This window comes from Myotis daubentonii, chromosome 17 (assembly GCF_963259705.1).
Source record: "Myotis daubentonii chromosome 17, mMyoDau2.1, whole genome shotgun sequence".
Classification (NCBI taxonomy): Eukaryota; Metazoa; Chordata; class Mammalia; order Chiroptera; family Vespertilionidae; genus Myotis; species Myotis daubentonii.
The window spans coordinates 818,244-829,294 of NC_081856.1; the positions used below are offsets into that span (position 1 = coordinate 818,244).

The following is an 11,051-nucleotide window of genomic DNA, read 5'->3' on the forward strand; positions in this document are numbered from 1 at the left end:
AGGGCGGGGGGAAAAAAAAGGAGACATATGTAATACCCTTTGTAATACTTTAAGCAATTAAAAAATAAATTAATTAATTTAAAAAAATAAAATAGCAAAGGAACAAAAGAAGATTGGCTGATTGTTGAGTGGGCCCCATGTTAGAGTGCATAACTCATCAGGATCAAGGCCGGCACCTGTGAGCAGTTAAGTTCCTAAGAGCACTCACTGGGCATTATGTCATCTGCACTACAGCTTTTACCCCCAAAAGTATTTTCAAATACTTTATTCTCAAAATATATAGTATCCATTCCTTGTCCGTGAGGTCCCAAGTATAAATCTAAAGTGATAATAGGCTGCTTCAGTCCGAAGGCAGGACTTCTTTGCAGTAGAGTGTCTCCAGAGTTTCACAAAAATAAATAAAAGCAGCAGCTAACGTCTTTCCAGCTCCTTGACCTCTCTGCATTTCATTGCTTCTTCCTCTCGTCTCATTCCCTCAAAGTCCTCTTGCATACCGGGTCTTAAACTCTTTGCTTCTTCCTTCTGCTGTTCTCTCCAACTACTCTCTATGTAACATAAGACATAATCACTCTCATCTTTGTATTTTTTTCGGTCGTAGACAAAGAATGTGCTTGGATATTTTTTCCCGAGATTCTCCTTCATCTTCGATAAAATCTTCCATTTCGGAGTCATAGTCCTCATGTTCCTTGTCTTCACGTTCTCATGGTCTTTTGTAACCTCTAGGGAAGGGAACTTTTCAGGACCTTGGGCAGATCTGCAGCCAGCTAAGGAAGGCTTCATTCCATTCATCTATCCATTGCTGGGCTGGGTAATGATATTCTTAGAAGACACTGTTTCTGAGACAAAAGTGCATTTGGGCTTATGGGGAGGATCTGAGCTACTAACTCTTCACCCAGGTCCCAAGCTGCTCACTGGTCTTCTAGGGCCTGAACTGCTGATAGGCTATCCAGCTGGAACTAAGCCACTTACTGATCCCTCAGGGCCACTGACTGACCTCCCGGCGGGGGACGGGGGGAGAGGGGGGTGATTGAGCCACTCACTGGTCATCGGTCATGCGGACTGTGCATAGGCCACCCAGGGCCACCAGAACTGACCTCTGACTTCCCAGAACCACCTGAGCCACTGATGGGTCGTCCAGAGCCCCCTGTACTACTGCCTGTCCTTCCAGGAGGATTTGAGTCACTGGCTGGCCTCTTGGTCCCACTGAATGATCACTCAGGTCCTGAGCTGGGGCTGCCATTCTGGCACCTGGGCATGCAGCCAGAACTAACTGTAGGCCAAACACTCTCTGTGCTGGGCTGCCCAGGAGCTGGGCTGGAGCTGCCTGGCTGCCTGACACCTGGACTCTTAGCCTTATGTGGGGTGACCACGGGTCCAGGTCTGGAATGGCTAGGACGGGGTGAGATTTATGGCTTTGTGCTCAGTAACAGATTTCTGAGTCCCGTTAGCAGAAGCCTTTGGAACACTTGGTGAATAGGTGCTCGAGTGGGTCTTTCCAGCCCCATTGAAAACAGGCCTGTCACGGTCCTCCCGAAACGAGGGTTGGGAGCAGTTGCTAGATCCTACTTTGGGCCTCTCTCCTGGCATGGATTTGGATGAAAACAAACCTAAATGTTTCTTATTAGCTGCGCTGGGTCTGGATTTCTTCTCAGCGCGAGGAAGGGCAGTGCCCTTGGGGAAGGATGCTTGTCCCCAGAAACTCTGCTAGGTTTCGTGCCCATACCTTCTGTCTGAGAGGGCAACTTTTTGGTCGGAGGCAGTCCTGCATCTGCCTCCGGTTCCTTTTTCATATGTCTTCCTTCCCTCCCTAAGTTCTTGCGCAGGCATAGGCCACTTTTCTGGTTTTATTCACTCCCTTGATTTCCACTGGTTCGTACTGCTTTTTCTCAGCCAGCCTGAGTAGGTCAGTGAAGTCATGATGGTGGGGCACTTTTAAGGGGGACCTGTGGTTTATTTCCAACTTTGGGAGGAGGTTCTTGCTCTTCTTCTTACTCCTGCTCTGATGCTGCCTGATTGTATTCTGAGAATTCTCCTCTTCTCCCATCTCATACTCTTGGTCTATTCCCTGACTAGTGTGGCTTTCCATTACCTGTCTTTTCTTTGACTTTTCCTCAACAGGAATCCCATTAAACCATGGAAATTGTCCTTTGTCCTCTTGGACATAGCTCTTGCTTTCTTGTCATGTTTTAGCTCAATTCGCTTTTTGAGTAGTTCTTCTTTTGTCCTTTTCCTCTATGGCTTTTCTTCTGAGCTCCTCCTCTTTTCTTTTGAGAAAAGCTTGCACACTGCTGATTGGACACCCTTAACTTTTGGGTCTTTTTGGCAGGACCCACTGCCAAACTATACCTTTTCCGTGTGCTGTTGGTTCCTTGTCCTTTAGAAGCTATCATGAGAATTTCCCTGAAATCCATGTTGACCGAACTGGATAGATGGGCCGCCTATTGGAGCGGGATGAAAATGCATCTTACCCGGAGGCCAGCTGCAGCCAAATGAACTGGCTGGCCGCTTCTTTCCTACCTCTACTCAGCACCACCACTTTTGGCGCTGTCCAAGGTGGTCTGCCCACCCCCTTCCTGAAACCGCTTATATGTTTGCAGGTCCAACGCCGGGCTCCCACCTTTGAAACTTTAAATACAAGTTTTACATCCATAGATAAATGAGTAGATTGTTCCACATTCATTGACATAATCATTCAGTTGAGAATAAGTTACTTTAGTTTAATTGTTAAATCTTAGTTCAGCCTGGCTGGTGTGGCTCAGTGGATTGAGTATTCTCTCAGGCACCAAGAGGTCGCTGGTTCAATTCCTGGTCAGGGCACATGCCAGGGTTGTGGGCTCAATCCCCAGAAGGGGGCATGCAGGAGGCTGCCGATTGAAATGATAGCTCTATCTCATCGATGTTTCAGTCTCTCTCTCCCTTTCCCTTCCTTGCTCTCTGAAAATTAATATGACCATATATTTTTTAAAATCTTAGTTCAGAAAATGGTGATGGACAGATACTCCCAAAATGTCTGAATACTTGCTTATGTGGTGAAGAAACAAAAGCTCATATTGATTTTTTACTAATAATCAATAATCTTACTCATTTAATATCTTTTTTTTATTTATTTCAGAGAGGAATGGAGAGATAACATGCATATAAATAAAGGGTGTCCCAAAATTCACGCAAGATTTGAATTTTGTGTGAGCATTAACAACAACAAAAAAAAACATAAAAGCCTAATTTTACTTGGTTTTTGAATCAGATTCTAATATCTGTTGCCCTTTGATTTCAATCCCTTCAATTTGATAAGCATTCCCAAGGACCAATGATGGCCCAGGAGCAGGGACAATGAAGACCAATGAAGACCACGGCTTTGCGTATGTGCCAGCAAAGCCATGGAGGCCATTTACCTGATGTGCTATTCCATACATAACCCTATACTGTATCCTTTATGAATCAATAAAAATTTACAATTTTTAATTATAAGCCTGTGTTTTCTATCAAAATTACTTCTTGCGTGAATTTTGAGACACCGTTTACATACCCTTTAAAACAGTACATGAAATATATAATCAAAGAAAACGTACCATGGCAACCAAACACAGGAGATGCCTAGGAATGATCTTAACAAAAATGTGCACAATCTTTAGAAATAAAACTTTAAAATGCTGCCCAATAACAGACCTTGAACAACTGGACGGTAACATCATATTCTTGGGAAGAAAAATCATAATGATGTCAATCTCCCAATGTTGATTATAAACATGTTATGATTTGATTAAAATATCAGCAAGAGCCCTAACCAGTTTGGCTCAGTGGATAGAGCGTCGGCTTGCAGACTGAAAGGTCCCAGGTTCGATTCCGGTCAAGGGCATGTACCAGTAGGGGGTGTGCAGGAGGCAGCTGATCGATGTTTCTGTGTCATCGATGTTGCTAACTCTCTATCCCTCTCCCTTCCTCCTTCCTCTCTGTAAAACATCAATAAAACATTGATTTTTTTAAAAAAATATCAGCAAGATTTTTAAGACCAACACAAGCTCATTTAAGTTCACATGTTAAAATGAAAAATGAAAAAGGAAATTCTGGCCTAGCCAGCATGGCTCAGTGGTTGACCCACAAATCAGAAGATTACAGTTCGATTCCTGGTCAGGGCACATGCCCTGGTTGCAGGCTTGATCTCCCCAGTAGGGAGCGTGCAGGAGACAGCTGATTGATGATTCTTTCTCATCATTGATGTTTTTCTGTCTCCCTCTCCCTTCCTCTCTGAAATTAATAAAAATATTTTTAAATAAAATTCTGAAAAAAATAAATGAATGAATAAAAGCTACCCCAACCAGATAGAATAATGTATTGTGTTCTAAAGCTACAATAATTTAAAAATATGGGCGATGTTCTGTAAATAGATAAACTGATGGAACAGAAAACAAAGTCCAGTAATAGACTCAAATACATATGGAAATTTGGTAAAATAAAAATATCTCCTTAGATCAGTAGAAAAATATGCATTATATAATAAAGAACATTGGAACAACTGAATGGGGGAAAATATTGAACCATAGTCAACTCATTTTACTCATAACTAATATAAAAACTGAAAGCTACAGAAAACCCAAGAGTACAAAGATATCAAAAGTGAAAGAATGGAAAAAAAATACATTAAGCAAACATAAACCAAATAAAAAGTATATTTTTATTTGAAGGAGACTTGAAGGCAAAAAAAAACAAACATTACTGTAAATAAAGAGTACTTTGTAGCAATAATTTCATTTTACCAGGAATATCCAAATTCACAAGCACTTCATAACATGAAATCAAATACATACAAGAGAGCTACAAGGGAAACTAGATGCATTTATAATCATAATAAATTTAATACACCTCTCTCCCTCAGAGACAGAGCACACCTCTTTCAGAACCAACAGCCTCACACAAAGACTTCAGTGAGGATGGAAAACACTTCAACAACCTGAGCAGCAAACTGCATTCAACATTCAGATAACCCACTGTACTCAACAACCTTTCCTGCTAAAGGCATGAAGCTGTTATTCCCAAGTTGCACATGAATACAAGTCCTTTGGTTGATCTCTCCCTTGCCCCCACCCTCCCTTGTCTTCCCTCTGAGGTTTGATGGTCTGTTTGATGCTTCTCTGTCTCTGGATTTATTTTTGTTCATCAGTTTATTTTGTTCATTAGATTCCACAAATGAGTGAGATCATGTGATATTTATCTTTCTCTGACTGCCCTATTTCGCTCAGCATAATGCTCTTCAGGTCCCTCCATGCTATTGTGAATGGTAAGAGTGATTTCTTTTTTACAGCTGCATGGTATTCCATTATGTAAGTGTACCATAGTTTTTTAATCCACTCATCTGCTGATGGGCACTTAGCTGTTGCCAAATCTTAGCTATTGTAAATTGTGCTGCTATGAACATAGGGGTGCATATATTTTTCTGATTGGTGTTTCTGATTTCTTGGGATATAGCCCTAGAAGTGAGGTTACTGGGTCAAATGGGAGTTCCATATTTAAGTTTTTGAGGAAACTCCATACTGTTTTCCACAGTGGCTGCATTCCCACCAGCAGTGCATAAGGGTTCCTTTTTCTCCACATCCTTGCCAGCACTTGTCGTTTGTTGATGATAGGAAAGTTCTTAGTTTTAAAAGTTCTGAAACACACTCCTAAATAGCATTTCATTCAGCACTTAGAAATGCTGCACTATAGCCACCCCCTTGTCCTGCTGACCGGCACTTAGGTGCTACTCCCAAGATGCACACGAGATGGCAGCAGAGGAGCACTTCAATTATTTTTTAAGTGAACCTGCTGGACTATGAAGCAGGTTTCAACTAACTTCAAAGAATTGAAATTATATACAATATGTTTCTTGTTGTCATTGTAGTTAATCCAGAAATCAGGAACAGAGTTACCTACAAACTCCTTCTATTTAAAAGTTGTGAAATACATGTCTAACCCAAAAATACATCACAATTCAAGTTAGAAAATAATTCAAACTGAATGATGATACCACATACCAAAACTTATTAAAAAATGTGCACTCATATATGCACATATTAGAAATAAAAGTTGAAAATTTACATGTTTTGCAGTCATATTAAGAACCTAAAATAGTAAATTAAATTGAGAGAAAACAGAAGAAAGAAAATGTGTGCATGCAGAGATGTCTGAAGAGAGATATACTTAAAATGATAGCAATTTTTTTACCTCTTGGGGTAGAATTTTGAATTAACTCTATATTTTATTGCTTAAGTAAACTGCACACACAAAGCTATTTTCATTTTAGGAAAAATGTTCTAAAGGAAAACATGGGATAATCCTATCTAATAATAGACAAACATGGTAATTGACTGTACCTTTGCTATGCCTCCCATTGGCTAATCAGCATGATATGCAAATTAACCACCAACAAAGATGGAGGCTAATTTGCATAACACAGGCAGGGTGGGTCAGCGCCATCCCGCCTGCCCCGCCGCCATCTGGGCCTGCTATCTGCGACCCAGGATGGTGGGTGTCCCATGTGCGACCCGACCTGGGGCGGCTGGGCAGGGCAGCAGAGATCGGCCGGCCCGCCCGGGCATCCCGTGTGTGGCCAGACCCAGGGCGGCGGGGTGGGACAGCATGGCTCCTCTGTCACCCCAGATTCCTCATCACAGCTCCCTTGGGGGCCTAAGCCTTTAGTTGAACATCCCCCGTGGGCTCCCTGGCTGCCAGAAGGATGTCTGACTGCAAGCTTAGGCCTGATCCCCCGGGGAGTGGGCCTAAGTTGACAGGTGGACATCCCCCAAGGGGTCCTGGACTGCAAATGGGCACAGGCCGGGCTGAGGGACCCCCCCCCCAACAAGTGCACAAATTTTTGTGCACCAGGCCTCTAGTCCTATATAATAAAAGGCTAATATGCAAATTGACCAAATGGCAGAACAACCGGTCGCTATGACATGCACTGACCACAAGAGGGCAGATGCTCAATGCAGGAGCTGTCCCCTGGTGGTCAGTGTGCTCCCACAGGGGGAGTGCCACTCAACCAGAAGCTGGGCTCACTACTGGTGAGTGCAGCAGTGGTGGCGGGAGCCTCTCCCTCCTCTGCAGTAGTGATAAGGAGGTCCAACTGACAGCTTAGGCCCCTCAGTTGGACATCCCCCAAGGGCTCCCAGAATGTGAAAGAGAGCAGGCTGGGCTGAGGGGACACCACCCCCCACTACAGTGCATGAATTTTATGCACTGGACCTCTAGTTTATAAATGATAAGCTAGACTGTTGTGATGGCAACCCAAGTTTTTTCTTTGCTCACCAAGCCTGGCCTCTTAGTCTAAAGAGAATAAAAATTCTTCCTAATATTTTAGCCCAAAGTGGCTCCATTCATAATCTTCGCCTCTTCATGTGCAATCCCAGCAGTTCTGAGAGAGGGAACCCCTAAAGCTTGGGGTCCCTGGAATCTATCTGAGCCTGGTTCCAAAATAGACAAGCTGATGTTCTTTTGAACACAGAACAGATTTCTCAGGGTTTTCATTTTGTAACTTGGAAAAATCTCCCCCCTTTTTTTGGTTAGTCCTCACCTGAGGATATTTTCTCCATTGATCCTTTAGAGAGTGGAAGGGAAGAAAGGAGCAGGAAAAAGAGAGAAAAGTCAATGTGAGGGAGACACATCGATTGTTTGCCTCCCGTACTCATGGGGGATCAAACCTGCAACTCAGGTACATGCCCTTGACTGGGAATCAAACCTGTGACCCTTCCCGTGCGGGCTGACCCTCGAACCATTGAGCAACACCGGCCAGGCCAAATTCTCCTGTTTTATAGCTTAGGCCAGTGATGGCGAACCTATGACATGCGTGTCAGAGGTGACACACGAACTCATTTTTTGGTTGATTTTTCTTTGTTAAATGGCACTTAAATATATAAAATAAATATCAAAAATATAAGTCTTTGTTTTACTATGGTTGCAAATATCAAAAAATTTCTATATGTGACACAGCGCCAGAGTGAAGTTAGGGTTTTTCAAAATGCTGACACGCCACGCTCAAAAGGTTCGCCATCACTGGCTTAGAACATTCATTTCTGACAGGCCGAGCCTCAGCGCCTGGGCTCTGCCTCCAGAGAGACTGTAAGATGGGACCACGGAGCTCAATAGACTGACAGGGAAGCAGTGCACTCCAGATGCTGGTGTTCAGCTGCAGGACATACTCATGAAAAGTGGTCCCACGGGAAAGGCTCACTAATGTCCACCTGCCTCTCGAATCAGGAAAAATCCTGCTGGTCGCCCTGTATCTGTGACTTGCTGTTTGCCCCGTGTCCCAACACCATTCATCTTATAAGGCATATTTTCACAACTGATCTAAGCAGACATCTTTATCTTACAAAATTCACTGATGGATTTCGGTAACTTACTAAACCTTCTATTCTGTTCAGTTAATTTGCATACAAATGAATGTGAAGAACAATGAGGTAGTATTTGGTATATAAAACGCTTTGGGAAATGGTGGAGCAGGGTGATAGTTAGGAACAGCGCCGCACACTTGGCAGGTTATGTCTCTAAGACAACCCCAAAGCAACAGGACATGTACGGGTGGGGGTGGTCAACAGGCTCCTGTTTGGAGCCTTAAGGCCTAAAGCTGAGGCAAGTAGGCTGACGTTCCCTCCTGGAACCAGGTCTCACCATGGAACCCTCTTAGGAGGAAATGGGGGAGAACTACAGGTTCTTTCTTCACTTACCTGACAATTTAAAATCAACACGCACAATGCAAGGCTGTGTCCTCTTTATTCCCACCTTTGGACGGTAAATAAAAGCTTTACATCCAGAAACTAAATTAGTAGGTTGTTCCAAATTTCATTGATAAAATCATCCAGCCCCCAAAATGTTTCTTTAGATAACTTGATAAATTTTAGTTCAGGACAGGGTGGAGTAGATGTACTTCCAAAGTTTACACTCTATGAAATATCTGGTTACTGGCTTATGTCGGGGAGAAACAAACTTTCCTCTAAACTCAAGGTTCTTTTCTGGCCTAATAACCAAATAGATATGACGCAGATTAGCAACAGAAAATAACCACCTATAAGGCACACGTATGGGTAGGCCCCTCACATACATGAGAGAGTCAGAGACCCTGCCTGCAGGAGAGGCTGAATCAAAAAGAAAACGTGGGCACACAAGGCATTCCGAGCTTGGGGGCCCCAGTCCTTGCAAAAGGACATGAGCAGATGCTTTAGGCGATGCTATCCCTAATACACACTAGGGGGCAGCAGAGAAGAGCATTTCCTTGGGCAGGAAAAGGGGCGGGGCCACAGGTTCTCTCTGACTCCTGCTCCTCCACAAACAGCTTAAGATCAAGATTCCAAGTACTGGCATCAGGTGGCAGAATTTTGATCCCTTCATGAGGAATGTGAATTGTCTGTGACACTTGCTGGGGTCCAACCCCAGCAGGTCCAGGGGTCCCCAAAGGTGTGGATGGAGTCGGCAAAGAAGGAATGACACGGAGACAGCGTTCAGTTGATCAGCTGCCTAGCCAGGATCTCCAGCCAAGTTCTGGTCTGGATCTCCAGCGAAGTTCTGGTGTGGATCTCCAGCGAAGTTCTGGTTAGGATCTCCAGCCAGTTTCTGTGTCCATGTTCTCTTGCTAGGTTCTCCAGGTTCTCCAGCCAGGTTCTGTAGCCATGTTCCCTCGCTAGGTTCTCCAGCCAGGTTCAGTCACCAGGTTCTAGTCAGGTTCTCTTGCCAATTTCTGTAGTCAGGTTCAGTCCAGGATCTTTTGCCAGGTTCTCTCACTAGGTTCTGTCTCTAGGTTCTGAGGCCAGTTTCTGTCCAGGATCTTTTGCCATGTTCTGTCTCTAGGTTCTTCTCTAGGTTCTGTGCCTCTTGGTTCTGTCTTCTAAGTTCTGTCTTGTTACATCTGTATTTATACCAGTTGATTCCAATCCTATCAATCTCTATTCCAAAGGTTAGGGCGTTTCTTATCTCCATTCCAGGGAGTAAAGATTATGTAGCTTAAGCATGATTGTTCGTAGTTAAAGTGATTAACTACCCGCCTGGCACTTAGTTAAGAGGTTTTATTCCCTCCCTAACTTCAGGGGAAAATCTTTAGATTGGTAGATGCAAGAACAAACTCCTTTCTAGAAATAAACTCTCTCATAGTATAATTTTTTATGTTCCACATGTTTGCTAATAGTCCCAATGTCTTTAGTTCCTCGATAAGATGAAGCAAAGCATGAATAAATCGATGTTCAGTAACCCCCCTCCTCACCCAAACTCTCACCATATCACAGCACACACTACACTAACACACACACCGGTTCCCACACCAGCCACCCCCTGCTGGTCCTCTGTAGGTGGTCATCTTTCTGCCTCATCTTTCCTCATTAATTTGTGGTTTGTGGAGACGCCCCTACGTGTCTGCTGAGGCACATGGGCCGGCCTCAGCGACATGGCGCCACCTGAGGCAGGAGAAGTGTCTCGGGCTCGCTTCCTGGCCGGGCCGAGCTGCGGGACAGTCACTGGACGCCAGCACCACAGGCTGAAGGCACAAGCGCCATGTGGGTCAGAGAGGAGACTCAGGTGCTCCCTGCCAAGAACATGACCCCTGGGAGACACTGCAGGCACCTGGATATTGTTGCTGTTCTTTTCAAATGCTCACTCTTTAAGGATCGTTCTACACTGTAACTAAGAATCAATGAGCTTGATCTTTTAGTTTCCAGAATTCGCCATCAAAAGTTTCCCTCTTTGAAACTGTAACATTTGTCATGTTGAGACTTTCTCAGATCACCTACAAGGGACACAATTTCATTTATATAAACTTCTGATTTCTAGAACACCAGGCGTCTTAGACCCTGACCTCATTTTAAATGCAAAGAAAGTTGTTCCTACTTTATTTAATCATTAAAAAACTTAAAACTAAGAAAGAGAATTTTTCTACCTCCTCACATTATATTTCTTCATTTTTCCCCCCAAGCTATATATGTGTGTGTGTTTGCACTTAGTCATCACTAATCAGAGAGAGAGAGAAAGGGGGAGACAGACAGAGAAACATCCATGTGACGGAGAAACATAGGTTGGTTGCTGGGATCCCCGCC

The 11,051-nt window shown here is 43.8% G+C and overlaps 1 pseudogene; it reads right to left on the minus strand.

The window, feature by feature from the left end:
* Positions 1 to 411: 411 nt before the first annotated feature.
* LOC132219592 (protein SPT2 homolog) lies at positions 412 to 2,411 on the minus strand (annotated as a pseudogene).
* Between the last annotated feature and the right edge of the window lie 8,640 nt (positions 2,412 to 11,051).